This window comes from Oryzias latipes, chromosome 6 (assembly GCF_053564925.1).
Source record: "Oryzias latipes strain Hd-rR chromosome 6, Olatipes_Hd-rR_3.1".
Taxonomy (NCBI): domain Eukaryota; kingdom Metazoa; phylum Chordata; class Actinopteri; order Beloniformes; family Adrianichthyidae; genus Oryzias; species Oryzias latipes.
In genome coordinates, this window is record NC_136242.1 from 10,313,656 (window position 1) to 10,339,132 (window position 25,477).

Consider the following 25,477-nt stretch of genomic DNA (forward strand, 5'->3'; position numbering starts at 1 on the left):
GCTGCAACAGCAGACTCCTTGAAAGTGCTGTGACTTGCAAACAGTGTTACAGTCTGGCAGAATTTAATTTCACCTAAACAGTCGTTTTAACATTAATCAAGCACTACCAGCTGGACTAAAAACTTTTTCTTTGTACCAATTTAAAGATGTGGGCACTGTTCCCAGAAACACTGCGATACTGGGTCAATGCATGGAGTGAATAGAGCAAGCTCCACCTTCACATCCATTCTTCAAAAATCGGCTTAATACGTTGTCCTCCACTGGAGGACATATCAGATATTAAACTGATAAGAACAGATACTACACTTGATCTTAGCCAAAAGGCCGAGAAGCGATAACTAACCACTTCACTGCCAATGAGAGCAACTCTTGCAGCAGGACACTGGACTCATGGACGCCTGTTAATAGGTGGGACTTGGTGACCCACCTCAAATCCCAGCTCCCCACAAAAGCTTCACATGTCCTGATGTGAATGAAAAAAGCAGCCAGTCAGTAGGAAACACTGTCTTGTATACACACCTATGTCGGTTCTAGAATGTAGGTCGTATGAATTCACAAATATCCATATTTGGATCATTTTTCACGTATACATTTAGAGACACAAATTAACCGTAGACACACAAACAGTTGAAGAAAACTTGACTCATAGGCTTTATGCTGACTGCATTCAAGTGGATTGAATTTAGCCTTCTAGGGTGTTTTGTGTCACTGATGTGGTACCTTTGAACAACAGCATTGAATGAACACAGCCCCTCCACTACATCAAAAGTTGCATGCTGACGCTGATGCAAAACCTTTAACTTGATGACTTTGAGGACCATGCCCCCTCCACTGCATCAAACGTTTGGCCGTGGATGATGTCATCCATGCCCTGCTGCAACAGCAGACTCCTTGAGAGTGCTGTGACTTGCAAACAGTGTTACAGTCTGGCAGAATTTAATTTCACCTAAACAGTCGTTTTAACATTAATCAAGCACTACCAGCTGGACTATAAACTTTTTCTTTGTACCAATTTAAAGATGTGGGCACTGTTCCCAGAAACACTGCAATACTGGGTCAATGCATGGAGTGAATAGAGCAAGCTCCACCTTCACATCCGTTCTTCAAAAATTGGCTTAATACGTTGTCCTCCACTGGAGGACATATCAGATATTAAACTGATAAGAACAGATACTACACTTGATCTTAGCCAAAAGGCCGAGAAGCGATAACTAACCACTTCACTGCCAATGAGAGCAACTCTTGCAGCAGGACACTGGACTCATGGACGCCTGTTAATAGGTGGGACTTGGTGACCCACCTCAAATCCCAGCTCCCCACAAAAGCTTCACATGTCCTGATGTGAATGAAAAAAGCAGCCAGTCAGTAGGAAACACTGTCTTGTATACACACCTATGTCGGTTCTAGAATGTAGGTCGTATGAATTCACAAATATCCATATTTGGATCATTTTTCACGTATACATTTAGAGACACAAATTAACCGTAGACACACAAACAGTTGAAGAAAACTTGACTCATAGGCTTTATGCTGACTGCATTCAAGTGGATTGAATTTAGCCTTCTAGGGTGTTTTGTGTCACTGATGTGGTACCTTTGAACAACAGCATTGAATGAACACAGCCCCTCCACTACATCAAAAGTTGCATGCTGACGCTGATGCAAAACCTTTAACTTGATGACTTTGAGGACCATGCCCCCTCCACTGCATCAAACGTTTGGCCGTGGATGATGTCATCCATGCCCTGCTGCAACAGCAGACTCCTTGAGAGTGCTGTGACTTGCAAACAGTGTTACAGTCTGGCAGAATTTAATTTCACCTAAACAGTCGTTTTAACATTAATCAAGCACTACCAGCTGGACTAAAAACTTTTTCTTTGTACCAATTTAAAGATGTGGGCACTGTTCCCAGAAACACTGCGATACTGGGTCAATGCATGGAGTGAATAGAGCAAGCTCCACCTTCACATCCATTCTTCAAAAATCGGCTTAATACGTTGTCCTCCACTGGAGGACATATCAGATATTAAACTGATAAGAACAGATACTACACTTGATCTTAGCCAAAAGGCCGAGAAGCGATCACTAACCACTTCACTGCCAATGAGAGCAACTCTTGCAGCAGGACACTGGACTCATGGACGCCTGTTAATAGGTGGGACTTGGTGACCCACCTCAAATCCCAGCTCCCCACAAAAGCTTCACATGTCCTGATGTGAATGAAAAAAGCAGCCAGTCAGTAGGAAACACTGTCTTGTATACACACCTATGTCGGTTCTAGAATGTAGGTCGTATGAATTCACAAATATCCATATTTGGATCATTTTTCACGTATACATTTAGAGACACAAATTAACCGTAGACACACAAACAGTTGAAGAAAACTTGACTCATAGGCTTTATGCTGACTGCATTCAAGTGGATTGAATTTAGCCTTCTAGGGTGTTTTGTGTCACTGATGTGGTACCTTTGAACAACAGCATTGAATGAACACAGCCCCTCCACTACATCAAAAGTTGCATGCTGACGCTGATGCAAAACCTTTAACTTGATGACTTTGAGGACCATGCCCCCTCCACTGCATCAAACGTTTGGCCGTGGATGATGTCATCCATGCCCTGCTGCAACAGCAGACTCCTTGAGAGTGCTGTGACTTGCAAACAGTGTTACAGTCTGGCAGAATTTAATTTCACCTAAACAGTCGTTTTAACATTAATCAAGCACTACCAGCTGGACTATAAACTTTTTCTTTGTACCAATTTAAAGATGTGGGCACTGTTCCCAGAAACACTGCAATACTGGGTCAATGCATGGAGTGAATAGAGCAAGCTCCACCTTCACATCCGTTCTTCAAAAATTGGCTTAATACGTTGTCCTCCACTGGAGGACATATCAGATATTAAACTGATAAGAACAGATACTACACTTGATCTTAGCCAAAAGGCCGAGAAGCGATAACTAACCACTTCACTGCCAATGAGAGCAACTCTTGCAGCAGGACACTGGACTCATGGACGCCTGTTAATAGGTGGGACTTGGTGACCCACCTCAAATCCCAGCTCCCCACAAAAGCTTCACATGTCCTGATGTGAATGAAAAAAGCAGCCAGTCAGTAGGAAACACTGTCTTGTATACACACCTATGTCGGTTCTAGAATGTAGGTCGTATGAATTCACAAATATCCATATTTGGATCATTTTTCACGTATACATTTAGAGACACAAATTAACCGTAGACACACAAACAGTTGAAGAAAACTTGACTCATAGGCTTTATGCTGACTGCATTCAAGTGGATTGAATTTAGCCTTCTAGGGTGTTTTGTGTCACTGATGTGGTACCTTTGAACAACAGCATTGAATGAACACAGCCCCTCCACTACATCAAAAGTTGCATGCTGACGCTGATGCAAAACCTTTAACTTGATGACTTTGAGGACCATGCCCCCTCCACTGCATCAAACGTTTGGCCGTGGATGATGTCATCCATGCCCTGCTGCAACAGCAGACTCCTTGAGAGTGCTGTGACTTGCAAACAGTGTTACAGTCTGGCAGAATTTAATTTCACCTAAACAGTCGTTTTAACATTAATCAAGCACTACCAGCTGGACTAAAAACTTTTTCTTTGTACCAATTTAAAGATGTGGGCACTGTTCCCAGAAACACTGCGATACTGGGTCAATGCATGGAGTGAATAGAGCAAGCTCCACCTTCACATCCATTCTTCAAAAATCGGCTTAATACGTTGTCCTCCACTGGAGGACATATCAGATATTAAACTGATAAGAACAGATACTACACTTGATCTTAGCCAAAAGGCCGAGAAGCGATCACTAACCACTTCACTGCCAATGAGAGCAACTCTTGCAGCAGGACACTGGACTCATGGACGCCTGTTAATAGGTGGGACTTGGTGACCCACCTCAAATCCCAGCTCCCCACAAAAGCTTCACATGTCCTGATGTGAATGAAAAAAGCAGCCAGTCAGTAGGAAACACTGTCTTGTATACACACCTATGTCGGTTCTAGAATGTAGGTCGTATGAATTCACAAATATCCATATTTGGATCATTTTTCACGTATACATTTAGAGACACAAATTAACCGTAGACACACAAACAGTTGAAGAAAACTTGACTCATAGGCTTTATGCTGACTGCATTCAAGTGGATTGAATTTAGCCTTCTAGGGTGTTTTGTGTCACTGATGTGGTACCTTTGAACAACAGCATTGAATGAACACAGCCCCTCCACTACATCAAAAGTTGCATGCTGACGCTGATGCAAAACCTTTAACTTGATGACTTTGAGGACCATGCCCCCTCCACTGCATCAAACGTTTGGCCGTGGATGATGTCATCCATGCCCTGCTGCAACAGCAGACTCCTTGAGAGTGCTGTGACTTGCAAACAGTGTTACAGTCTGGCATAATTTAATTTCACCTAAACAGTCGTTTTAACATTAATCAAGCACTACCAGCTGGACTATAAACTTTTTCTTTGTACCAATTTAAAGATGTGGGCACTGTTCCCAGAAACACTGCAATACTGGGTCAATGCATGGAGTGAATAGAGCAAGCTCCACCTTCACATCCGTTCTTCAAAAAATGGCTTAATACGTTGTCCTCCACTGGAGGACATATCAGATATTAAACTGATAAGAACAGATACTACACTTGATCTTAGCCAAAAGGCCGAGAAGCGATAACTAACCACTTCACTGCCAATGAGAGCAACTCTTGCAGCAGGACACTGGACTCATGGACGCCTGTTAATAGGTGGGACTTGGTGACCCACCTCAAATCCCAGCTCCCCACAAAAGCTTCACATGTCCTGATGTGAATGAAAAAAGCAGCCAGTCAGTAGGAAACACTGTCTTGTATACACACCTATGTCGGTTCTAGAATGTAGGTCGTATGAATTCACAAATATCCATATTTGGATCATTTTTCACGTATACATTTAGAGACACAAATTAACCGTAGACACACAAACAGTTGAAGAAAACTTGACTCATAGGCTTTATGCTGACTGCATTCAAGTGGATTGAATTTAGCCTTCTAGGGTGTTTTGTGTCACTGATGTGGTACCTTTGAACAACAGCATTGAATGAACACAGCCCCTCCACTACATCAAAAGTTGCATGCTGACGCTGATGCAAAACCTTTAACTTGATGACTTTGAGGACCATGCCCCCTCCACTGCATCAAACGTTTGGCCGTGGATGATGTCATCCATGCCCTGCTGCAACAGCAGACTCCTTGAGAGTGCTGTGACTTGCAAACAGTGTTACAGTCTGGCAGAATTTAATTTCACCTAAACAGTTGTTTTAACATTAATCAAGCACTACCAGCTGGACTATAAACTTTTTCTTTGTACCAATTTAAAGATGTGGGCACTGTTCCCAGAAACACTGCGATACTGGGTCAATGCATGGAGTGAATAGAGCAAGCTCCACCTTCACATCCATTCTTCAAAAATCGGCTTAATACGTTGTCCTCCACTGGAGGACATATCAGATATTAAACTGATAAGAACAGATACTACACTTGATCTTAGCCAAAAGGCCGAGAAGCGATCACTAACCACTTCACTGCCAATGAGAGCAACTCTTGCAGCAGGACACTGGACTCATGGACGCCTGTTAATAGGTGGGACTTGGTGACCCACCTCAAATCCCAGCTCCCCACAAAAGCTTCACATGTCCTGATGTGAATGAAAAAAGCAGCCAGTCAGTAGGAAACACTGTCTTGTATACACACCTATGTCGGTTCTAGAATGTAGGTCGTATGAATTCACAAATATCCATATTTGGATCATTTTTCACGTATACATTTAGAGACACAAATTAACCGTAGACACACAAACAGTTGAAGAAAACTTGACTCATAGGCTTTATGCTGACTGCATTCAAGTGGATTGAATTTAGCCTTCTAGGGTGTTTTGTGTCACTGATGTGGTACCTTTGAACAACAGCATTGAATGAACACAGCCCCTCCACTACATCAAAAGTTGCATGCTGACGCTGATGCAAAACCTTTAACTTGATGACTTTGAGGACCATGCCCCCTCCACTGCATCAAACGTTTGGCCGTGGATGATGTCATCCATGCCCTGCTGCAACAGCAGACTCCTTGAGAGTGCTGTGACTTGCAAACAGTGTTACAGTCTGGCATAATTTAATTTCACCTAAACAGTCGTTTTAACATTAATCAAGCACTACCAGCTGGACTATAAACTTTTTCTTTGTACCAATTTAAAGATGTGGGCACTGTTCCTATAAACACTGCAATACTGGGTCAATGCATGGAGTGAATAGAGCAAGCTCCACCTTCACATCCGTTCTTCAAAAATTGGCTTAATACGTTGTCCTCCACTGGAGGACATATCAGATATTAAACTGATAAGAACAGATACTACACTTGATCTTAGCCAAAAGGCCGAGAAGCGATAACTAACCACTTCACTGCCAATGAGAGCAACTCTTGCAGCAGGACACTGGACTCATGGACGCCTGTTAATAGGTGGGACTTGGTGACCCACCTCAAATCCCAGCTCCCCACAAAAGCTTCACATGTCCTGATGTGAATGAAAAAAGCAGCCAGTCAGTAGGAAACACTGTCTTGTATACACACCTATGTCGGTTCTAGAATGTAGGTCGTATGAATTCACAAATATCCATATTTGGATCATTTTTCACGTATACATTTAGAGACACAAATTAACCGTAGACACACAAACAGTTGAAGAAAACTTGACTCATAGGCTTTATGCTGACTGCATTCAAGTGGATTGAATTTAGCCTTCTAGGGTGTTTTGTGTCACTGATGTGGTACCTTTGAACAACAGCATTGAATGAACACAGCCCCTCCACTACATCAAAAGTTGCATGCTGACGCTGATGCAAAACCTTTAACTTGATGACTTTGAGGACCATGCCCCCTCCACTGCATCAAACGTTTGGCCGTGGATGATGTCATCCATGCCCTGCTGCAACAGCAGACTCCTTGAGAGTGCTGTGACTTGCAAACAGTGTTACAGTCTGGCAAAATGTAATTTCACCTAAACAGTCGTTTTAACATTAATCAAGCACTACCAGCTGGACTAAAAACTTTTTCTTTGTACCAATTTAAAGATGTGGGCACTGTTCCCAGAAACACTGCAATACTGGGTCAACGCATGGAGTGAATAGAGCAAGCTCCACCTTCACATCCGTTCTTCAAAAATCGGCTTAATACGTTGTCCTCCACTGGAGGACATATCAGATATTAAACTGATAAGAACAGATACTACACTTGATCTTAGCCAAAAGGCCGAGAAGCGATAACTAACCACTTCACTGCCAATGAGAGCAACTCTTGCAGCAGGACACTGGACTCATGGACGCCTGTTAATAGGTGGGACTTGGTGACCCACCTCAAATCCCAGCTCCCCACAAAAGCTTCACATGTCCTGATGTGAATGAAAAAAGCAGCCAGTCAGTAGGAAACACTGTCTTGTATACACACCTATGTCGGTTCTAGAATGTAGGTCGTATGAATTCACAAATATCCATATTTGGATCATTTTTCACGTATACATTTAGAGACACAAATTAACCGTAGACACACAAACAGTTGAAGAAAACTTGACTCATAGGCTTTATGCTGACTGCATTCAAGTGGATTGAATTTAGCCTTCTAGGGTGTTTTGTGTCACTGATGTGGTACCTTTGAACAACAGCATTGAATGAACACAGCCCCTCCACTACATCAAAAGTTGCATGCTGACGCTGATGCAAAACCTTTAACTTGATGACTTTGAGGACCATGCCCCCTCCACTGCATCAAACGTTTGGCCGTGGATGATGTCATCCATGCCCTGCTGCAACAGCAGACTCCTTGAGAGTGCTGTGACTTGCAAACAGTGTTACAGTCTGGCAGAATTTAATTTCACCTAAACAGTTGTTTTAACATTAATCAAGCACTACCAGCTGGACTAAAAACTTTTTCTTTGTACCAATTTAAAGATGTGGGCACTGTTCCCAGAAACACTGCAATACTGGGTCAATGCATGGAGTGAATAGAGCAAGCTCCACCTTCCCATCCGTTCTTCAAAAATCGGCTTAATACGTTGTCCTCCACTGGAGGACATATCAGATATTAAACTGATAAGAACAGATACTACACTTGATCTTAGCCAAAAGGCCGAGAAGCGATCACTAACCACTTCACTGCCAATGAGAGCAACTCTTGCAGCAGGACACTGGACTCATGGACGCCTGTTAATAGGTGGGACTTGGTGACCCACCTCAAATCCCAGCTCCCCACAAAAGCTTCACATGTCCTGATGTGAATGAAAAAAGCAGCCAGTCAGTAGGAAACACTGTCTTGTATACACACCTATGTCGGTTCTAGAATGTAGGTCGTATGAATTCACAAATATCCATATTTGGATCATTTTTCACGTATACATTTAGAGACACAAATTAACCGTAGACACACAAACAGTTGAAGAAAACTTGACTCATAGGCTTTATGCTGACTGCATTCAAGTGGATTGAATTTAGCCTTCTAGGGTGTTTTGTGTCACTGATGTGGTACCTTTGAACAACAGCATTGAATGAACACAGCCCCTCCACTACATCAAAAGTTGCATGCTGACGCTGATGCAAAACCTTTAACTTGATGACTTTGAGGACCATGCCCCCTCCACTGCATCAAACGTTTGGCCGTGGATGATGTCATCCATGCCCTGCTGCAACAGCAGACTCCTTGAGAGTGCTGTGACTTGCAAACAGTGTTACAGTCTGGCAGAATTTAATTTCACCTAAACAGTCGTTTTAACATTAATCAAGCACTACCAGCTGGACTAAAAACTTTTTCTTTGTACCAATTTAAAGATGTGGGCACTGTTCCCAGAAACACTGCGATACTGGGTCAATGCATGGAGTGAATAGAGCAAGCTCCACCTTCACATCCATTCTTCAAAAATCGGCTTAATACGTTGTCCTCCACTGGAGGACATATCAGATATTAAACTGATAAGAACAGATACTACACTTGATCTTAGCCAAAAGGCCGAGAAGCGATAACTAACCACTTCACTGCCAATGAGAGCAACTCTTGCAGCAGGACACTGGACTCATGGACGCCTGTTAATAGGTGGGACTTGGTGACCCACCTCAAATCCCAGCTCCCCACAAAAGCTTCACATGTCCTGATGTGAATGAAAAAAGCAGCCAGTCAGTAGGAAACACTGTCTTGTATACACACCTATGTCGGTTCTAGAATGTAGGTCGTATGAATTCACAAATATCCATATTTGGATCATTTTTCACGTATACATTTAGAGACACAAATTAACCGTAGACACACAAACAGTTGAAGAAAACTTGACTCATAGGCTTTGTGCTGACTGCATTCAAGTGGATTGAATTTAGCCTTCTAGGGTGTTTTGTGTCACTGATGTGGTACCTTTGAACAACAGCATTGAATGAACACAGCCCCTCCACTACATCAAAAGTTGCATGCTGACGCTGATGCAAAACCTTTAACTTGATGACTTTGAGGACCATGCCCCCTCCACTGCATCAAACGTTTGGCCGTAGATGATGTGATCCATGCCCTGCTGCAACAGCAGACTCCTTGAGAGTGCTGTGACTTGCAAACAGTGTTACAGTCTGGCAGAATTTAATTTCACCTAAACAGTCGTTTTAACATTAATCAAGGACTACCAGCTGGACTATAAACTTTTTCTTTGTACCAATTTAAAGATGTGGGCACTGTTCCCAGAAACACTGCAATACTGGCTCAATGCATGGAGTGAATAGAGCAAGCTCCACTTTCACATCCGTTCTTCAAAAATCGGCTTAATACGTTGTTCTCCACTGGAGGACATATCAGATATTAAACTGATAAGAACAGATACTACACTTGATCTTAGCCAAAAGGCCGAGAAGCGATAACTAACCACTTCACTGCCAATGAGAGCAACTCTTGCAGCAGGACACTGGACTCATGGACGCCTGTTAATAGGTGGGACTTGGTGACCCACCTCAAATCCCAGCTCCCCACAAAAGCTTCACATGTCCTGATGTGAATGAAAAAAGCAGCCAGTCAGTAGGAAACACTGTCTTGTATACACACCTATGTCGGTTCTAGAATGTAGGTCGTATGAATTCACAAATATCCATATTTGGATCATTTTTCACGTATACATTTAGAGACACAAATTAACCGTAGACACACAAACAGTTGAAGAAAACTTGACTCATAGGCTTTATGCTGACTGCATTCAAGTGGATTGAATTTAGCCTTCTAGGGTGTTTTGTGTCACTGATGTGGTACCTTTGAACAACAGCATTGAATGAACACAGCCCCTCCACTACATCAAAAGTTGCATGCTGACGCTGATGCAAAACCTTTAACTTGATGACTTTGAGGACCATGCCCCCTCCACTGCATCAAACGTTTGGCCGTGGATGATGTCATCCATGCCCTGCTGCAACAGCAGACTCCTTGAGAGTGCTGTGACTTGCAAACAGTGTTACAGTCTGGCAGAATTTAATTTCACCTAAACAGTTGTTTTAACATTAATCAAGCACTACCAGCTGGACTATAAACTTTTTCTTTGTACCAATTTAAAGATGTGGGCACTGTTCCCACAATCACTGCAATACTGGGTCAATGCATGGAGTGAATAACTTTCACATCCGTTCTTCAAAAATCGGCTTAATACGTTGTCCTCCACTGGAGGACATATCAGATATTAAACTGATAAGAACAGATACTACACTTGATCTTAGCCAAAAGGCCGAGAAGCGATAACTAACCACTTCACTGCCAATGAGAGCAACTCTTGCAGCAGGACACTGGACTCATGGACGCCTGTTAATAGGTGGGACTTGGTGACCCACCTCAAATCCCAGCTCCCCACAAAAGCTTCACATGTCCTGATGTGAATGAAAAAAGCAGCCAGTCAGTAGGAAACACTGTCTTGTATACACACCTATGTCGGTTCTAGAATGTAGGTCGTATGAATTCACAAATATCCATATTTGGATCATTTTTCACGTATACATTTAGAGACACAAATTAACCGTAGACACACAAACAGTTGAAGAAAACTTGACTCATAGGCTTTATGCTGACTGCATTCAAGTGGATTGAATTTAGCCTTCTAGGGTGTTTTGTGTCACTGATGTGGTACCTTTGAACAACAGCATTGAATGAACACAGCCCCTCCACTACATCAAAAGTTGCATGCTGACGCTGATGCAAAACCTTTAACTTGATGACTTTGAGGACCATGCCCCCTCCACTGCATCAAACGTTTGGCCGTAGATGATGTCATCCATGCCCTGCTGCAACAGCAGACTCCTTGAGAGTGCTGTGACTTGCAAACAGTGTTACAGTCTGGCAGAATTTAATTTCACCTAAACAGTCGTTTTAACATTAATCAAGGACTACCAGCTGGACTATAAACTTTTTCTTTGTACCAATTTAAAGATGTGGGCACTGTTCCCAGAAACACTGCAATACTGGCTCAATGCATGGAGTGAATAGAGCAAGCTCCACTTTCACATCCGTTCTTCAAAAATCGGCTTAATACGTTGTTCTCCACTGGAGGACATATCAGATATTAAACTGATAAGAACAGATTTTTTTTTTTTTTTTAAAAGTTTATTTAGTTATTCAGGTACAACTGCAATGGTCAGAATGTTTCTATTGCCATTAGGCAAGTTTTTCCTGAGTCTTGGAGTGAGGCACCGGTGATCCTCCAGTCATCTTCTTTTCAGCATTTTCTGGATCTTTTCAGTGTGGCGCTCAGAGGAGGTCCTCCCCTTTGTGCTCCTTTCCAGCTGCCTTTTCCGGAGAGTCAGACCGTCGCTGCTTTGACCTTTATCCTGTGGGACTCCAGCTCCTCCCATCCGAATGGGCGACAAGGCGATTCTTCTTTGTGGATGTGTTCATGGCCTGCCGCCTGCAGTCATGGCAAGGTGTACCGTTGCTGCGGCCAATCGTATCACACCCACGGGGGGGATCTGCCTGTGCTTTCTCACCAGCAAATTCCTGGAAGTCCACATGGCGTCTTTTATGGCGGCTAGGGAGAGCCATTGTAATGTAGTGCATTCAGCCTTCTGATCTGAGCATTGCCTCCTCCCATAGAGCACTAGTTGTGCTGTAAGATCTTCCTTTGCTGGCAAGTACGGGAAGCCGGAGGAGCCAGCTGTCGCCCACTGGTCTACAGCAGCACTGCACTCCCAGAACAGGTGCCTCACCGTCTCTGGCGCGCCACAACCTGGACGGGGGCAAAGAGGAATTCTGGACATGCCCCGGGAGTGCATAACAGTCCTGACCGGGAGAACCTCATGAGCCACCATCCACGACAGATCTTTCAGCCGGTTGGGAAGAAGAGGATGGTTCACCAGGTACCAGACTCTCTTTGACTCCTCTTCTCCAAATCCCCTTACTCGACACACAGGTCTTTGCTCCTGTATGGAAGAAATAAGCAGTCTGTGATTTGTCAGTGCATCCCTGTTTGATCCTTCCAAGTTGAATTTCTGAAGAAAGATTTGTATTTCTTTGTAGTTTTTGTTTAGCGTGAAAGACATTGGAATTCTCAGATCAATGTTTCCTAGACCTAACTTTTTAACATAGACTCCCATCCAAAATCTAACCAATGCAGCTGTCTTTACGCTTTTAGATTTGCCCACAATATGCTTGGTGTGCAAGCTGATATAGTGCGCTCCGAGAAAAGGGTACAGGTCCGGTACACCCTTACCCCCTTTTTCTTTTGGGCTTTTCATTATTTCTCTTTTTAGTCTTTCCCATTTGGAGTTCCACAAAAAATAGAACATTTCTCGTTCTAAGGTTCTCCTGACTCTTAGTGGTGGCATAAATACTGAGCTGATTAACAGAAATAAAGGGAGGATTACTGCTTTCAAGACCAGAACCTTCCCCTCCATTGTTAGCTTTCTTGTTGACCAAAAGCCTAGTCTTTGTCGCACTTTTGAAACTACCTCTGGCCAGTTATTTCCTCCCTCGCCTTCTTTGTCAAACCATACTCCCAAGATTTTCTGGTTATTTGAGGTCACCTGCAGAGAAAGACTCTCCGTTTCAGTATGTGTCCATGGTCCATAAAATTGGATTTTGGTCTTGTGTCTGTTCAATTTTGCTCCAGAAGCTTGACCATACCACTCGGTCAGTTCCAGTGCCCTGGTTATCGACCGGCTGTCTGCACATATAATATTGATGTCATCCATATATAAAAGGCACTTCACATCGAGGCCGCCAGTACCTGGTATGTGAAGACCTTGAATGTATCCGTCTGTCCTTAATATCTGTGCCAAGGGTTCTATGCAGAGAATATATAGTAACGCTGACAAAGGGCAACCTTGTCGCACACCAGAGTTAATGTTAACTTTCTTTGTTAAAAGACCATTCACAGCTACTTTGCTGGAGATGTTTTTGTAGAGCAATTTTATCCATCTGACAAAACGTTCCGGGAGGCCAAGTCTTGCCAACAACGCAAACAGGTACTGATGGGATACGCGATCAAAAGCTTTTTCAAAGTCCAAATTCATTATTGCCAAGCGGTTTGACCTGTCTTTAGAGAGGCTGATCAAGTCTCTTATGAGAATGAGATGGTCCGTGATTTTGCGTCCAGGTATGGCACAAACCTGATCCTGATGAACCAGGTCCTCTAGGCAAGATGTTAGTCTTGTGGCAAGGAGTTTGCTGAAAAGTTTACAATCCACATTAAGTAAGGAAATGGGTCTCCAATTCTTTAAGTCTGTCTTTTCTTTGGTTTTGTAGATTAATGTTACTATGCCGGTCCTAAAACTGTCAGGTAATTGGTCCAGGTTTTCAAATTCTGTGAACAATGTTAACATATCTGGTGCTAATAAGTCCCAAAAGGTCAAGTAGAACTCCACAGGGAGCCCATCCATCCCTGGTGATTTTCCTTTCTCAAAGGAAGTCAGACACTTGGTCAATTCTGTCACTGTTAAATCCTGGACTAACTTCTCAAAATTTGTGTTTAGACTATGGGTGTGCTCCACTTTAGTCAGAATGTCATGTAAGGCTTCTTCATTTAGCAATTTAGTGCTATATAGTTCTCTGTAATAGTCTTCAAGGGTCGTGAGTAATTCTTCTGTGGTTTGGGTTAGGGAGCCATCTCCTTTCTGGAGAGTTACCATGGTGTCAGTTTTACTGATGACTTTCTTAAAGAAAAAACGTGTACACTTTTCCCCCTCTTCTATCTCTCGTTCTCTGCTTCTAATAATGGCTCCTTTACTAACTTTCTCTGTTAATTCCATCATTTCTTTTTTTACGTCTTTAATTTCTTCATTAAAATCCATCCCTTGTTTATTTAAATTGTAGTACCTTTGTAAGCGCCTCTGGAGGTCAGTCGTGCGTCTTTTATCTTTTGCTTTTCCCTTTCTGCCTGCTGTTTTAAAGAAGCTCTGAGTTCTTTTTTTAACCATCTCCCACCAGGGAGCTCTAAAAGTATACAGGTCCTGTAGTGTTTGCCATCCCCTGTATAGTTCTTTGTATTCTTCCACAAGATCTTCCTGCTCTAAAAGTGAGCAGTTTAGTTTCCAGAGACCTTTCCCTGGTGTTACACTCAGATTTAACTCAGCTGTGCACGTCAACATGTGGTGGTCTGAAAAAAAGACTGGGGTAAGTGTGGCATTTATGGGGAGACAATCTCTGGTAAACACATAATCTATACGTGATGCTACAGAGTTGTCCCCACTGAACCAAGTGAACCCACCATCAAGCGGATGCAAAGTTTTGTAACAGTCAGTCAGCCTAAAGTCCTGAACCATACGCCGTAGTAAGTGAGATGTTTTATCCAATTTATAAAATGTCCCAGTTTTATTTCGGTCTGTCCTGCTTAGTATGCAGTTAAAGTCCCCTACCATTATAAACGGGGCTCTGCCTAACATAAAACTTTGCACATCTTCTAAAAGTTTGTATCTTGCATTCTTATCATTGTAACCATAAAGGTTCAAAACGTTCAAGTCTCTGCCCATAAATGATAAGCGTGCTAACAGGGCTCTGCCATCTCGTATAACAGTGAAACCTTTAACCGATATATAAGGGTTTTTAATCAAGATAGCCACACCGTCATTTTTGTTTTCATTTGACCCACTCCATAGCGATCTATTTGGCCACAGATCTTCCCACGTTTTATAACTACTGCAGTACGGGATGCCGCACTCTTGTAGACAAATTACATCGGACTTCACACTTTGCAGGTATGTCAGGATGCCATTGGCTCTGACTTGAGATTTTATACTTCTTACATTTATTGTCACTAGAGTAATTGTCATAAGTATGAAAAAGAAAGTTAAGGCAGGTATTGTCATGTAAGGGAGGGAGACCAGGTTAGTAATAGTCAGTTTATGTCCCATCTGTTGGGAGGAAATCTCTGTCAATGTCTTGGGCCGTCAGGACTAACGGGTTGGGTTTCTTTGAATTTTCAACTGCTGATGTATTTTCCTGATGAAAGTCAGCTTCAAGTGAGTTTAAGGGGGTCGACTGTAGATTAAAAGCCAAAAAGGAAATTTCATTGGGGGAGTCTGGTGGGAGGAACACACGTGATTCTTCACTGAAGGATTCCTTCGTAGGATCCTCAGTTCTGCCCTTCTTTTCTACTGCCAGCAGAGAGTCTGATGGCGAGACCGGAGCTGGTCTTTTAGGTTGTCCATCGTGAAGAATCCTGTGGTCATTTTTCATAGTCATGTCTTTTCTTACATTTTGTTCGATTTTACCATTGTCTTTCTCTAGTTCACTGATTGGGAGGATTTGGAGTGGCTCTTCCTCTTTGTCAGTTATCATTTGCGCAATCTCCTGCAGGTGTGCTGCATCAGGAGGTGTCTCATTAGTGAGACCTACCACAGGTGTGTCAGGTTTGCTCTTCCCAGTTTTAAGTTTATTTGCAAATGACTTAGGACAGTTTCTAAAGAGATGGTTTGTTTCACCACAGAGGTTACATTGACGGCCATTTGGGCACTCCTCATACACATGACCAGTGTGTCTACATTTACCACAGAAAGGTTTTGAACAATCTTCCACCAGATGGCCATGCTCTCCACACCTTCTGCAAAGTTTAGGTTGTCCTTGGTAGTAAACATAACCTCTATTCTCCCCCAGCACTATCAGGGATGGGAGATGTTTTAGACCCTGGAAACCTTGTGGGTCTTGTCTTAGATTGACAGGCACTCGCCAGGCACAGTTCCAAATACCGTCTACATCCCTAACCTTAACAGCTTGACCTTTTACAGAACAGTATCTGCCCAACCACACACAAATGTCTTCTGCATTAACAGTTTCATTAAACATTTTGACAATGACGGTTTTCATTGAATTGTCTGTAAGCTTTTCTACTGTGAAAAGTGCAAAATGGGATTTCATGTTTTCAAAACGAGTCCAGAATTCGCTGAGAGTAGAGCTAGTTCGAAAGCTTACATCAAAACCTTTGTTCAATGGTAAGGTCAAGATACAGTTCAGGTCTTCAGGTTTGAAACCTAGGGTTTTCTGGACCAAGTTCCTTGAAAAATCAAGCCTGGACATGTAAGTTACCTTACCTTCAATTTCCTGAAAGGTAAACCGGACGCTGTGGTGCCTCCGCATGCCTGCAGAAGCTGCTGACATTTTGGAGGCACCACAGGCGGGTGAGCTTGGCAGGAGTAATTACCTTAACTTGGATTGCTCCAGGACACCTGAACAGAAAAAGGACATTGACAGTTCAGTAGGAAAAGTAAACGTTCAATTGCGCAGCACCGATATCTCCAGTAGTTTGTACGATGGCAAGTCACAACAGACGAGCATCAACAACCGTCGGAGTGATCACAGTCTCTGTCGTTTGGCAAGATGCAAGGACAGCTCTGATAAGAACAGATACTACACTTGATCTTAGCCAAAAGGCCGAGAAGCGATCACTAACCACTTCACTGCCAATGAGAGCAACTCTTGCAGCAGGACACTGGACTCATGGACGCCTGTTAATAGGTGGGACTTGGTGACCCACCTCAAATCCCAGCTCCCCACAAAAGCTTCACATGTCCTGATGTGAATGAAAAAAGCAGCCAGTCAGTAGGAAACACTGTCTTGTATACACACCTATGTCGGTTCTAGAATGTAGGTCGTATGAATTCACAAATATCCATATTTGGATCATTTTTCACGTATACATTTAGAGACACAAATTAACCGTAGACACACAAACAGTTGAAGAAAACTTGACTCATAGGCTTTATGCTGACTGCATTCAAGTGGATTGAATTTAGCCTTCTAGGGTGTTTTGTGTCACTGATGTGGTACCTTTGAACAACAGCATTGAATGAACACAGCCCCTCCACTACATCAAAAGTTGCATGCTGACGCTGATGCAAAACCTTTAACTTGATGACTTTGAGGACCATGCCCCCTCCACTGCATCAAACGTTTGGCCGTGGATGATGTCATCCATGCCCTGCTGCAACAGCAGACTCCTTGAGAGTGCTGTGACTTGCAAACAGTGTTACAGTCTGGCAGAATTTAATTTCACCTAAACAGTCGTTTTAACATTAATCAAGCACTACCAGCTGGACTATAAACTTTTTCTTTGTACCAATTTAAAGATGTGGGCACTGTTCCCAGAAACACTGCAATACTGGGTCAATGCATGGAGTGAATAGAGCAAGCTCCACCTTCACATCCGTTCTTCAAAAATCGGCTTAATACGTTGTCCTCCACTGGAGGACGTATCAGATATTAAACTGATAAGAACAGATACTACACTTGATCTTAGCCAAAAGGCCGAGAAGCGATAACTAACCACTTCACTGCCAATGAGAGCAACTCTTGCAGCAGGACACTGGACTCATGGACGCCTGTTAATAGGTGGGACTTGGTGACCCACCTCAAATCCCAGCTCCCCACAAAAGCTTCACATGTCCTGATGTGAATGAAAAAAGCAGCCAGTCAGTAGGAAACACTGTCTTGTATACACACCTATGTCGGTTCTAGAATGTAGGTCGTATGAATTCACAAATATCCATATTTGGATCATTTTTCACGTATACATTTAGAGACACAAATTAACCGTAGACACACAAACAGTTGAAGAAAACTTGACTCATAGGCTTTATGCTGACTGCATTCAAGTGGATTGAATTTAGCCTTCTAGGGTGTTTTGTGTCACTGATGTGGTACCTTTGAACAACAGCATTGAATGAACACAGCCCCTCCACTACATCAAAAGTTGCATGCTGACGCTGATGCAAAACCTTTAACTTGATGACTTTGAGGACCATGCCCCCTCCACTGCATCAAACGTTTGGCCGTGGATGATGTCATCCATGCCCTGCTGCAACAGCAGACTCCTTGAGAGTGCTGTGACTTGCAAACAGTGTTACAGTCTGGCAGAATTTAATTTCACCTAAACAGTCGTTTTAACATTAATCAAGCACTACCAGCTGGACTATAAACTTTTTCTTTGTACCAATTTAAAGATGTGGGCACTGTTCCCAGAAACACTGCAATACTGGGTCAATGCATGGAGTGAATAGAGCAAGCTCCACCTTCACATCCGTTCTTCAAAAATCGGCTTAATACGTTGTCCTCCACTGGAAGACATATCAGATATTAAACTGATAAGAACAGATACTACACTTGATCTTAGCCAAAAGGCCGAGAAGCGATCACTAACCACTTCACTGCCAATGAGAGCAACTCTTGCAGCAGGACACTGGACTCATGGACGCCTGTTAATAGGTGGGACTTGGTGACCCACCTCAAATCCCAGCTCCCCACAAAAGCTTCACATGTCCTGATGTGAATGAAAAAAGCAGCCAGTCAGTAGGAAACACTGTCTTGTATACACACCTATGTCGGTTCTAGAATGTAGGTCGTATGAATTCACAAATATCCATATTTGGATCATTTTTCACGTATACATTTAGAGACACAAATTAACCGTAGACACACAAACAGTTGAAGAAAACTTGACTCATAGGCTTTATGCTGACTGCATTCAAGTGGATTGAATTTAGCCTTCTAGGGTGTTTTGTGTCACTGATGTGGTACCTTTGAACAACAGCATTGAATGAACACAGCCCCTCCACTACATCAAAAGTTGCATGCTGACGCTGATGCAAAACCTTTAACTTGATGACTTTGAGGACCATGCCCCCTCCACTGCATCAAACGTTTGGCCGTGGATGATGTCATCCATGCCCTGCTGCAACAGCAGACTCCTTGAGAGTGCTGTGACTTGCAAACAGTGTTACAGTCTGGCAGAATTTAATTTCACCTAAACAGTCGTTTTAACATTAATCAAGCACTACCAGCTGGACTATAAACTTTTTCTTTGTACCAATTTAAAGATGTGGGCACTGTTCCCAGAAACACTGCAATACTGGGTCAATGCATGGAGCGAATAGAGCAAGCTCCACCTTCACATCCGTTCTTCAAAAATCGGCTTAATACGTTGTCCTCCACTGGAGGACATATCAGATATTAAACTGATAAGAACAGATTTTTTTTTTTTTTTTTTTTTTTTTTTTTTTTTTTTAAAGTTTATTTAGTTATTCAGGTACAACTGCAATGGTCAGAATGTTTCTATTGCCATTAGGCAAGTTTTTCCTGAGTCTTGGAGTGAGGCACCGGTGATCCTCCAGTCATCTTCTTTTCAGCATTTTCTGGATCTTTTCAGTGTGGCGCTCAGAGGAGGTCCTCCCCTTTGTGCTCCTTTCCAGCTGCCTTTTCCGGAGAGTCAGACCGTCGCTGCTTTGACCTTTATCCTGTGGGACTCCAGCTCCTCCCATCCGAATGGGCGACAAGGCGATTCTTCTTTGTGGATGTGTTCATGGCCTGCCGCCTGCAGTCATGGCAAGGTGTACCGTTGCTGCGGCCAATCGTATCACACCCACGGGGGGGATCTGCCTGTGCTTTCTCACCAGCAAATTCCTGGAAGTCCACATGGCGTCTTTTATGGCGGCTAGGGAGAGCCATTGTAATGTAGTGCATTCAGCCTTCTGATCTGAGCATTGCCTCCTCCCATAGAGCACTAGTTGTGCTGTAAGATCTTCCTTTGCTGGCAAGTACGGGAAGCCGGAGGAGCCAGCTGTCGCCCACTGGTCTACAGCAGCACTGCACTCCCAGAACAGGTGCCTCACCGTCTCTGGCGCGCCACAACCTGGACGGGGGCAAAGAGGAATTCTGGACATGCCCCGGGAGTGCATAACAGTCCTGACCGGGAGAACCTCATGAGCCACCATCCACGACAGATCTTTCAGCCGGTTGGGAAGAAGAGGATGGTTCACCAGGTACCAGACTCTCTTTGACTCCTCTTCTCCAAATCCCCTTACTCGACACACAGGTCTTTGCTCCTGTATGGAAGAAATAAGCAGTCTGTGATTTGTCAGTGCATCCCTGTTTGATCCTTCCAAGTTGAATTTCTGAAGAAAGATTTGTATTTCTTTGTAGTTTTTGTTTAGCGTGAAAGACATTGGAATTCTCAGATCAATGTTTCCTAGACCTAACTTTTTAACATAGACTCCCATCCAAAATCTAACCAATGCAGCTGTCTTTACGCTTTTAGATTTGCCCACAATATGCTTGGTGTGCAAGCTGATATAGTGCGCTCCGAGAAAAGGGTACAGGTCCGGTACACCCTTACCCCCTTTTTCTTTTGGGCTTTTCATTATTTCTCTTTTTAGTCTTTCCCATTTGGAGTTCCACAAAAAATAGAACATTTCTCGTTCTAAGGTTCTCCTGACTCTTAGTGGTGGCATAAATACTGAGCTGATTAACAGAAATAAAGGGAGGATTACTGCTTTCAAGACCAGAACCTTCCCCTCCATTGTTAGCTTTCTTGTTGACCAAAAGCCTAGTCTTTGTCGCACTTTTGAAACTACCTCTGGCCAGTTATTTCCTCCCTCGCCTTCTTTGTCAAACCATACTCCCAAGATTTTCTGGTTATTTGAGGTCACCTGCAGAGAAAGACTCTCCGTTTCAGTATGTGTCCATGGTCCATAAAATTGGATTTTGGTCTTGTGTCTGTTCAATTTTGCTCCAGAAGCTTGACCATACCACTCGGTCAGTTCCAGTGCCCTGGTTATCGACCGGCTGTCTGCACATATAATATTGATGTCATCCATATATAAAAGGCACTTCACATCGAGGCCGCCAGTACCTGGTATGTGAAGACCTTGAATGTATCCGTCTGTCCTTAATATCTGTGCCAAGGGTTCTATGCAGAGAATATATAGTAACGCTGACAAAGGGCAACCTTGTCGCACACCAGAGTTAATGTTAACTTTCTTTGTTAAAAGACCATTCACAGCTACTTTGCTGGAGATGTTTTTGTAGAGCAATTTTATCCATCTGACAAAACGTTCCGGGAGGCCAAGTCTTGCCAACAACGCAAACAGGTACTGATGGGATACGCGATCAAAAGCTTTTTCAAAGTCCAAATTCATTATTGCCAAGCGGTTTGACCTGTCTTTAGAGAGGCTGATCAAGTCTCTTATGAGAATGAGATGGTCCGTGATTTTGCGTCCAGGTATGGCACAAACCTGATCCTGATGAACCAGGTCCTCTAGGCAAGATGTTAGTCTTGTGGCAAGGAGTTTGCTGAAAAGTTTACAATCCACATTAAGTAAGGAAATGGGTCTCCAATTCTTTAAGTCTGTCTTTTCTTTGGTTTTGTAGATTAATGTTACTATGCCGGTCCTAAAACTGTCAGGTAATTGGTCCAGGTTTTCAAATTCTGTGAACAATGTTAACATATCTGGTGCTAATAAGTCCCAAAAGGTCAAGTAGAACTCCACAGGGAGCCCATCCATCCCTGGTGATTTTCCTTTCTCAAAGGAAGTCAGACACTTGGTCAATTCTGTCACTGTTAAATCCTGGACTAACTTCTCAAAATTTGTGTTTAGACTATGGGTGTGCTCCACTTTAGTCAGAATGTCATGTAAGGCTTCTTCATTTAGCAATTTAGTGCTATATAGTTCTCTGTAATAGTCTTCAAGGGTCGTGAGTAATTCTTCTGTGGTTTGGGTTAGGGAGCCATCTCCTTTCTGGAGAGTTACCATGGTGTCAGTTTTACTGATGACTTTCTTAAAGAAAAAACGTGTACACTTTTCCCCCTCTTCTATCTCTCGTTCTCTGCTTCTAATAATGGCTCCTTTACTAACTTTCTCTGTTAATTCCATCATTTCTTTTTTTACGTCTTTAATTTCTTCATTAAAATCCATCCCTTGTTTATTTAAATTGTAGTACCTTTGTAAGCGCCTCTGGAGGTCAGTCGTGCGTCTTTTATCTTTTGCTTTTCCCTTTCTGCCTGCTGTTTTAAAGAAGCTCTGAGTTCTTTTTTTAACCATCTCCCACCAGGGAGCTCTAAAAGTATACAGGTCCTGTAGTGTTTGCCATCCCCTGTATAGTTCTTTGTATTCTTCCACAAGATCTTCCTGCTCTAAAAGTGAGCAGTTTAGTTTCCAGAGACCTTTCCCTGGTGTTACACTCAGATTTAACTCAGCTGTGCACGTCAACATGTGGTGGTCTGAAAAAAAGACTGGGGTAAGTGTGGCATTTATGGGGAGACAATCTCTGGTAAACACATAATCTATACGTGATGCTACAGAGTTGTCCCCACTGAACCAAGTGAACCCACCATCAAGCGGATGCAAAGTTTTGTAACAGTCAGTCAGCCTAAAGTCCTGAACCATACGCCGTAGTAAGTGAGATGTTTTATCCAATTTATAAAATGTCCCAGTTTTATTTCGGTCTGTCCTGCTTAGTATGCAGTTAAAGTCCCCTACCATTATAAACGGGGCTCTGCCTAACATAAAACTTTGCACATCTTCTAAAAGTTTGTATCTTGCATTCTTATCATTGTAACCATAAAGGTTCAAAACGTTCAAGTCTCTGCCCATAAATGATAAGCGTGCTAACAGGGCTCTGCCATCTCGTATAACAGTGAAACCTTTAACCGATATATAAGGGTTTTTAATCAAGATAGCCACACCGTCATTTTTGTTTTCATTTGACCCACTCCATAGCGATCTATTTGGCCACAGATCTTCCCACGTTTTATAACTACTGCAGTACGGGATGCCGCACTCTTGTAGACAAATTACATCGGACTTCACACTTTGCAGGTATGTCAGGATGCCATTGGCTCTGACTTGAGATTTTATACTTCTTACATTTATTGTCACTAGAGTAATTGTCATAAGTATGAAAAAGAAAGTTAAGGCAGGTATTGTCATGTAAGGGAGGGAGACCAGGTTAGTAATAGTCAGTTTATGTCCCATCTGTTGGGAGGAAATCTCTGTCAATGTCTTGGGCCGTCAGGACTAACGGGTTGGGTTTCTTTGAATTTTCAACTGCTGATGTATTTTCCTGATGAAAGTCAGCTTCAAGTGAGTTTAAGGGGGTCGACTGTAGATTAAAAGCCAAAAAGGAAATTTCATTGGGGGAGTCTGGTGGGAGGAACACACGTGATTCTTCACTGAAGGATTCCTTCGTAGGATCCTCAGTTCTGCCCTTCTTTTCTACTGCCAGCAGAGAGTCTGATGGCGAGACCGGAGCTGGTCTTTTAGGTTGTCCATCGTGAAGAATCCTGTGGTCATTTTTCATAGTCATGTCTTTTCTTACATTTTGTTCGATTTTACCATTGTCTTTCTCTAGTTCACTGATTGGGAGGATTTGGAGTGGCTCTTCCTCTTTGTCAGTTATCATTTGCGCAATCTCCTGCAGGTGTGCTGCATCAGGAGGTGTCTCATTAGTGAGACCTACCACAGGTGTGTCAGGTTTGCTCTTCCCAGTTTTAAGTTTATTTGCAAATGACTTAGGACAGTTTCTAAAGAGATGGTTTGTTTCACCACAGAGGTTACATTGACGGCCATTTGGGCACTCCTCATACACATGACCAGTGTGTCTACATTTACCACAGAAAGGTTTTGAACAATCTTCCACCAGATGGCCATGCTCTCCACACCTTCTGCAAAGTTTAGGTTGTCCTTGGTAGTAAACATAACCTCTATTCTCCCCCAGCACTATCAGGGATGGGAGATGTTTTAGACCCTGGAAACCTTGTGGGTCTTGTCTTAGATTGACAGGCACTCGCCAGGCACAGTTCCAAATACCGTCTACATCCCTAACCTTAACAGCTTGACCTTTTACAGAACAGTATCTGCCCAACCACACACAAATGTCTTCTGCATTAACAGTTTCATTAAACATTTTGACAATGACGGTTTTCATTGAATTGTCTGTAAGCTTTTCTACTGTGAAAAGTGCAAAATGGGATTTCATGTTTTCAAAACGAGTCCAGAATTCGCTGAGAGTAGAGCTAGTTCGAAAGCTTACATCAAAACCTTTGTTCAATGGTAAGGTCAAGATACAGTTCAGGTCTTCAGGTTTGAAACCTAGGGTTTTCTGGACCAAGTTCCTTGAAAAATCAAGCCTGGACATGTAAGTTACCTTACCTTCAATTTCCTGAAAGGTAAACCGGACGCTGTGGTGCCTCCGCATGCCTGCAGAAGCTGCTGACATTTTGGAGGCACCACAGGCGGGTGAGCTTGGCAGGAGTAATTACCTTAACTTGGATTGCTCCAGGACACCTGAACAGAAAAAGGACATTGACAGTTCAGTAGGAAAAGTAAACGTTCAATTGCGCAGCACCGATATCTCCAGTAGTTTGTACGATGGCAAGTCACAACAGACGAGCATCAACAACCGTCGGAGTGATCACAGTCTCTGTCGTTTGGCAAGATGCAAGGACAGCTCTGATAAGAACAGATACTACACTTGATCTTAGCCAAAAGGCCGAGAAGCGATCACTAACCACTTCACTGCCAATGAGAGCAACTCTTGCAGCAGGACACTGGACTCATGGACGCCTGTTAATAGGTGGGACTTGGTGACCCACCTCAAATCCCAGCTCCCCACAAAAGCTTCACATGTCCTGATGTGAATGAAAAAAGCAGCCAGTCAGTAGGAAACACTGTCTTGTATACACACCTATGTCGGTTCTAGAATGTAGGTCGTATGAATTCACAAATATCCATATTTGGATCATTTTTCACGTATACATTTAGAGACACAAATTAACCGTAGACACACAAACAGTTGAAGAAAACTTGACTCATAGGCTTTATGCTGACTGCATTCAAGTGGATTGAATTTAGCCTTCTAGGGTGTTTTGTGTCACTGATGTGGTACCTTTGAACAACAGCATTGAATGAACACAGCCCCTCCACTACATCAAAAGTTGCATGCTGACGCTGATGCAAAACCTTTAACTTGATGACTTTGAGGACCATGCCCCCTCCACTGCATCAAACGTTTGGCCGTGGATGATGTCATCCATGCCCTGCTGCAACAGCAGACTCCTTGAGAGTGCTGTGACTTGCAAACAGTGTTACAGTCTGGCAGAATTTAATTTCACCTAAACAGTCGTTTTAACATTAATCAAGCACTACCAGCTGGACTATAAACT

The 25,477-nt window shown here is 43.0% G+C and overlaps 17 non-coding genes and 2 pseudogenes across 17 annotated transcripts; all 19 read right to left on the reverse strand.

Annotated features, from left to right (window-relative positions):
* Positions 1–145: 145 nt before the first annotated feature.
* Positions 146–336, reverse strand: LOC144992737 (U2 spliceosomal RNA). Its single transcript, XR_013656805.1, has one exon. It is a non-coding gene; the product is annotated as a U2 spliceosomal RNA (small nuclear RNA).
* Positions 337–1,018: 682 nt separating this feature from the next.
* On the reverse strand, positions 1,019–1,209 carry LOC144992895 (U2 spliceosomal RNA). Its single transcript, XR_013656946.1, has one exon. It is a non-coding gene; the product is annotated as a U2 spliceosomal RNA (small nuclear RNA).
* Positions 1,210–1,891: 682 nt separating this feature from the next.
* Positions 1,892–2,082, reverse strand: LOC144992738 (U2 spliceosomal RNA). The gene has a single exon (XR_013656806.1). It is a non-coding gene; the product is annotated as a U2 spliceosomal RNA (small nuclear RNA).
* Positions 2,083–2,764: 682 nt separating this feature from the next.
* On the reverse strand, positions 2,765–2,955 carry LOC144992907 (U2 spliceosomal RNA). Its single transcript, XR_013656954.1, has one exon. It is a non-coding gene; the product is annotated as a U2 spliceosomal RNA (small nuclear RNA).
* Positions 2,956–3,637: 682 nt separating this feature from the next.
* On the reverse strand, positions 3,638–3,828 carry LOC144992739 (U2 spliceosomal RNA). Its single transcript, XR_013656807.1, has one exon. It is a non-coding gene; the product is annotated as a U2 spliceosomal RNA (small nuclear RNA).
* A 682-nt stretch (positions 3,829–4,510) lies between these two features.
* LOC144992713 (U2 spliceosomal RNA) lies at positions 4,511–4,701 on the reverse strand. Its single transcript, XR_013656782.1, has one exon. It is a non-coding gene; the product is annotated as a U2 spliceosomal RNA (small nuclear RNA).
* A 682-nt stretch (positions 4,702–5,383) lies between these two features.
* LOC144992740 (U2 spliceosomal RNA) lies at positions 5,384–5,574 on the reverse strand. Its single transcript, XR_013656808.1, has one exon. It is a non-coding gene; the product is annotated as a U2 spliceosomal RNA (small nuclear RNA).
* Positions 5,575–6,256: 682 nt separating this feature from the next.
* On the reverse strand, positions 6,257–6,447 carry LOC144992832 (U2 spliceosomal RNA). Its single transcript, XR_013656895.1, has one exon. It is a non-coding gene; the product is annotated as a U2 spliceosomal RNA (small nuclear RNA).
* Positions 6,448–7,129: 682 nt separating this feature from the next.
* On the reverse strand, positions 7,130–7,320 carry LOC144992714 (U2 spliceosomal RNA). The gene has a single exon (XR_013656783.1). It is a non-coding gene; the product is annotated as a U2 spliceosomal RNA (small nuclear RNA).
* Positions 7,321–8,002: 682 nt separating this feature from the next.
* LOC144992693 (U2 spliceosomal RNA) lies at positions 8,003–8,193 on the reverse strand. Its single transcript, XR_013656762.1, has one exon. It is a non-coding gene; the product is annotated as a U2 spliceosomal RNA (small nuclear RNA).
* A 682-nt stretch (positions 8,194–8,875) lies between these two features.
* On the reverse strand, positions 8,876–9,066 carry LOC144992742 (U2 spliceosomal RNA). The gene has a single exon (XR_013656810.1). It is a non-coding gene; the product is annotated as a U2 spliceosomal RNA (small nuclear RNA).
* Positions 9,067–9,748: 682 nt separating this feature from the next.
* Positions 9,749–9,939, reverse strand: LOC144992842 (U2 spliceosomal RNA). The gene has a single exon (XR_013656904.1). It is a non-coding gene; the product is annotated as a U2 spliceosomal RNA (small nuclear RNA).
* Positions 9,940–10,621: 682 nt separating this feature from the next.
* On the reverse strand, positions 10,622–10,801 carry LOC144992880 (U2 spliceosomal RNA; annotated as a pseudogene).
* Positions 10,802–11,483: 682 nt separating this feature from the next.
* Positions 11,484–11,662, reverse strand: LOC144992914 (U2 spliceosomal RNA; annotated as a pseudogene).
* Positions 11,663–16,733: 5,071 nt separating this feature from the next.
* On the reverse strand, positions 16,734–16,926 carry LOC144992939 (U2 spliceosomal RNA). Its single transcript, XR_013656971.1, has one exon. It is a non-coding gene; the product is annotated as a U2 spliceosomal RNA (small nuclear RNA).
* A 682-nt stretch (positions 16,927–17,608) lies between these two features.
* Positions 17,609–17,799, reverse strand: LOC144992699 (U2 spliceosomal RNA). Its single transcript, XR_013656768.1, has one exon. It is a non-coding gene; the product is annotated as a U2 spliceosomal RNA (small nuclear RNA).
* A 682-nt stretch (positions 17,800–18,481) lies between these two features.
* LOC144992761 (U2 spliceosomal RNA) lies at positions 18,482–18,672 on the reverse strand. Its single transcript, XR_013656828.1, has one exon. It is a non-coding gene; the product is annotated as a U2 spliceosomal RNA (small nuclear RNA).
* A 682-nt stretch (positions 18,673–19,354) lies between these two features.
* On the reverse strand, positions 19,355–19,552 carry LOC144992912 (U2 spliceosomal RNA). The gene has a single exon (XR_013656959.1). It is a non-coding gene; the product is annotated as a U2 spliceosomal RNA (small nuclear RNA).
* A 5,071-nt stretch (positions 19,553–24,623) lies between these two features.
* Positions 24,624–24,816, reverse strand: LOC144992940 (U2 spliceosomal RNA). The gene has a single exon (XR_013656972.1). It is a non-coding gene; the product is annotated as a U2 spliceosomal RNA (small nuclear RNA).
* Between the last annotated feature and the right edge of the window lie 661 nt (positions 24,817–25,477).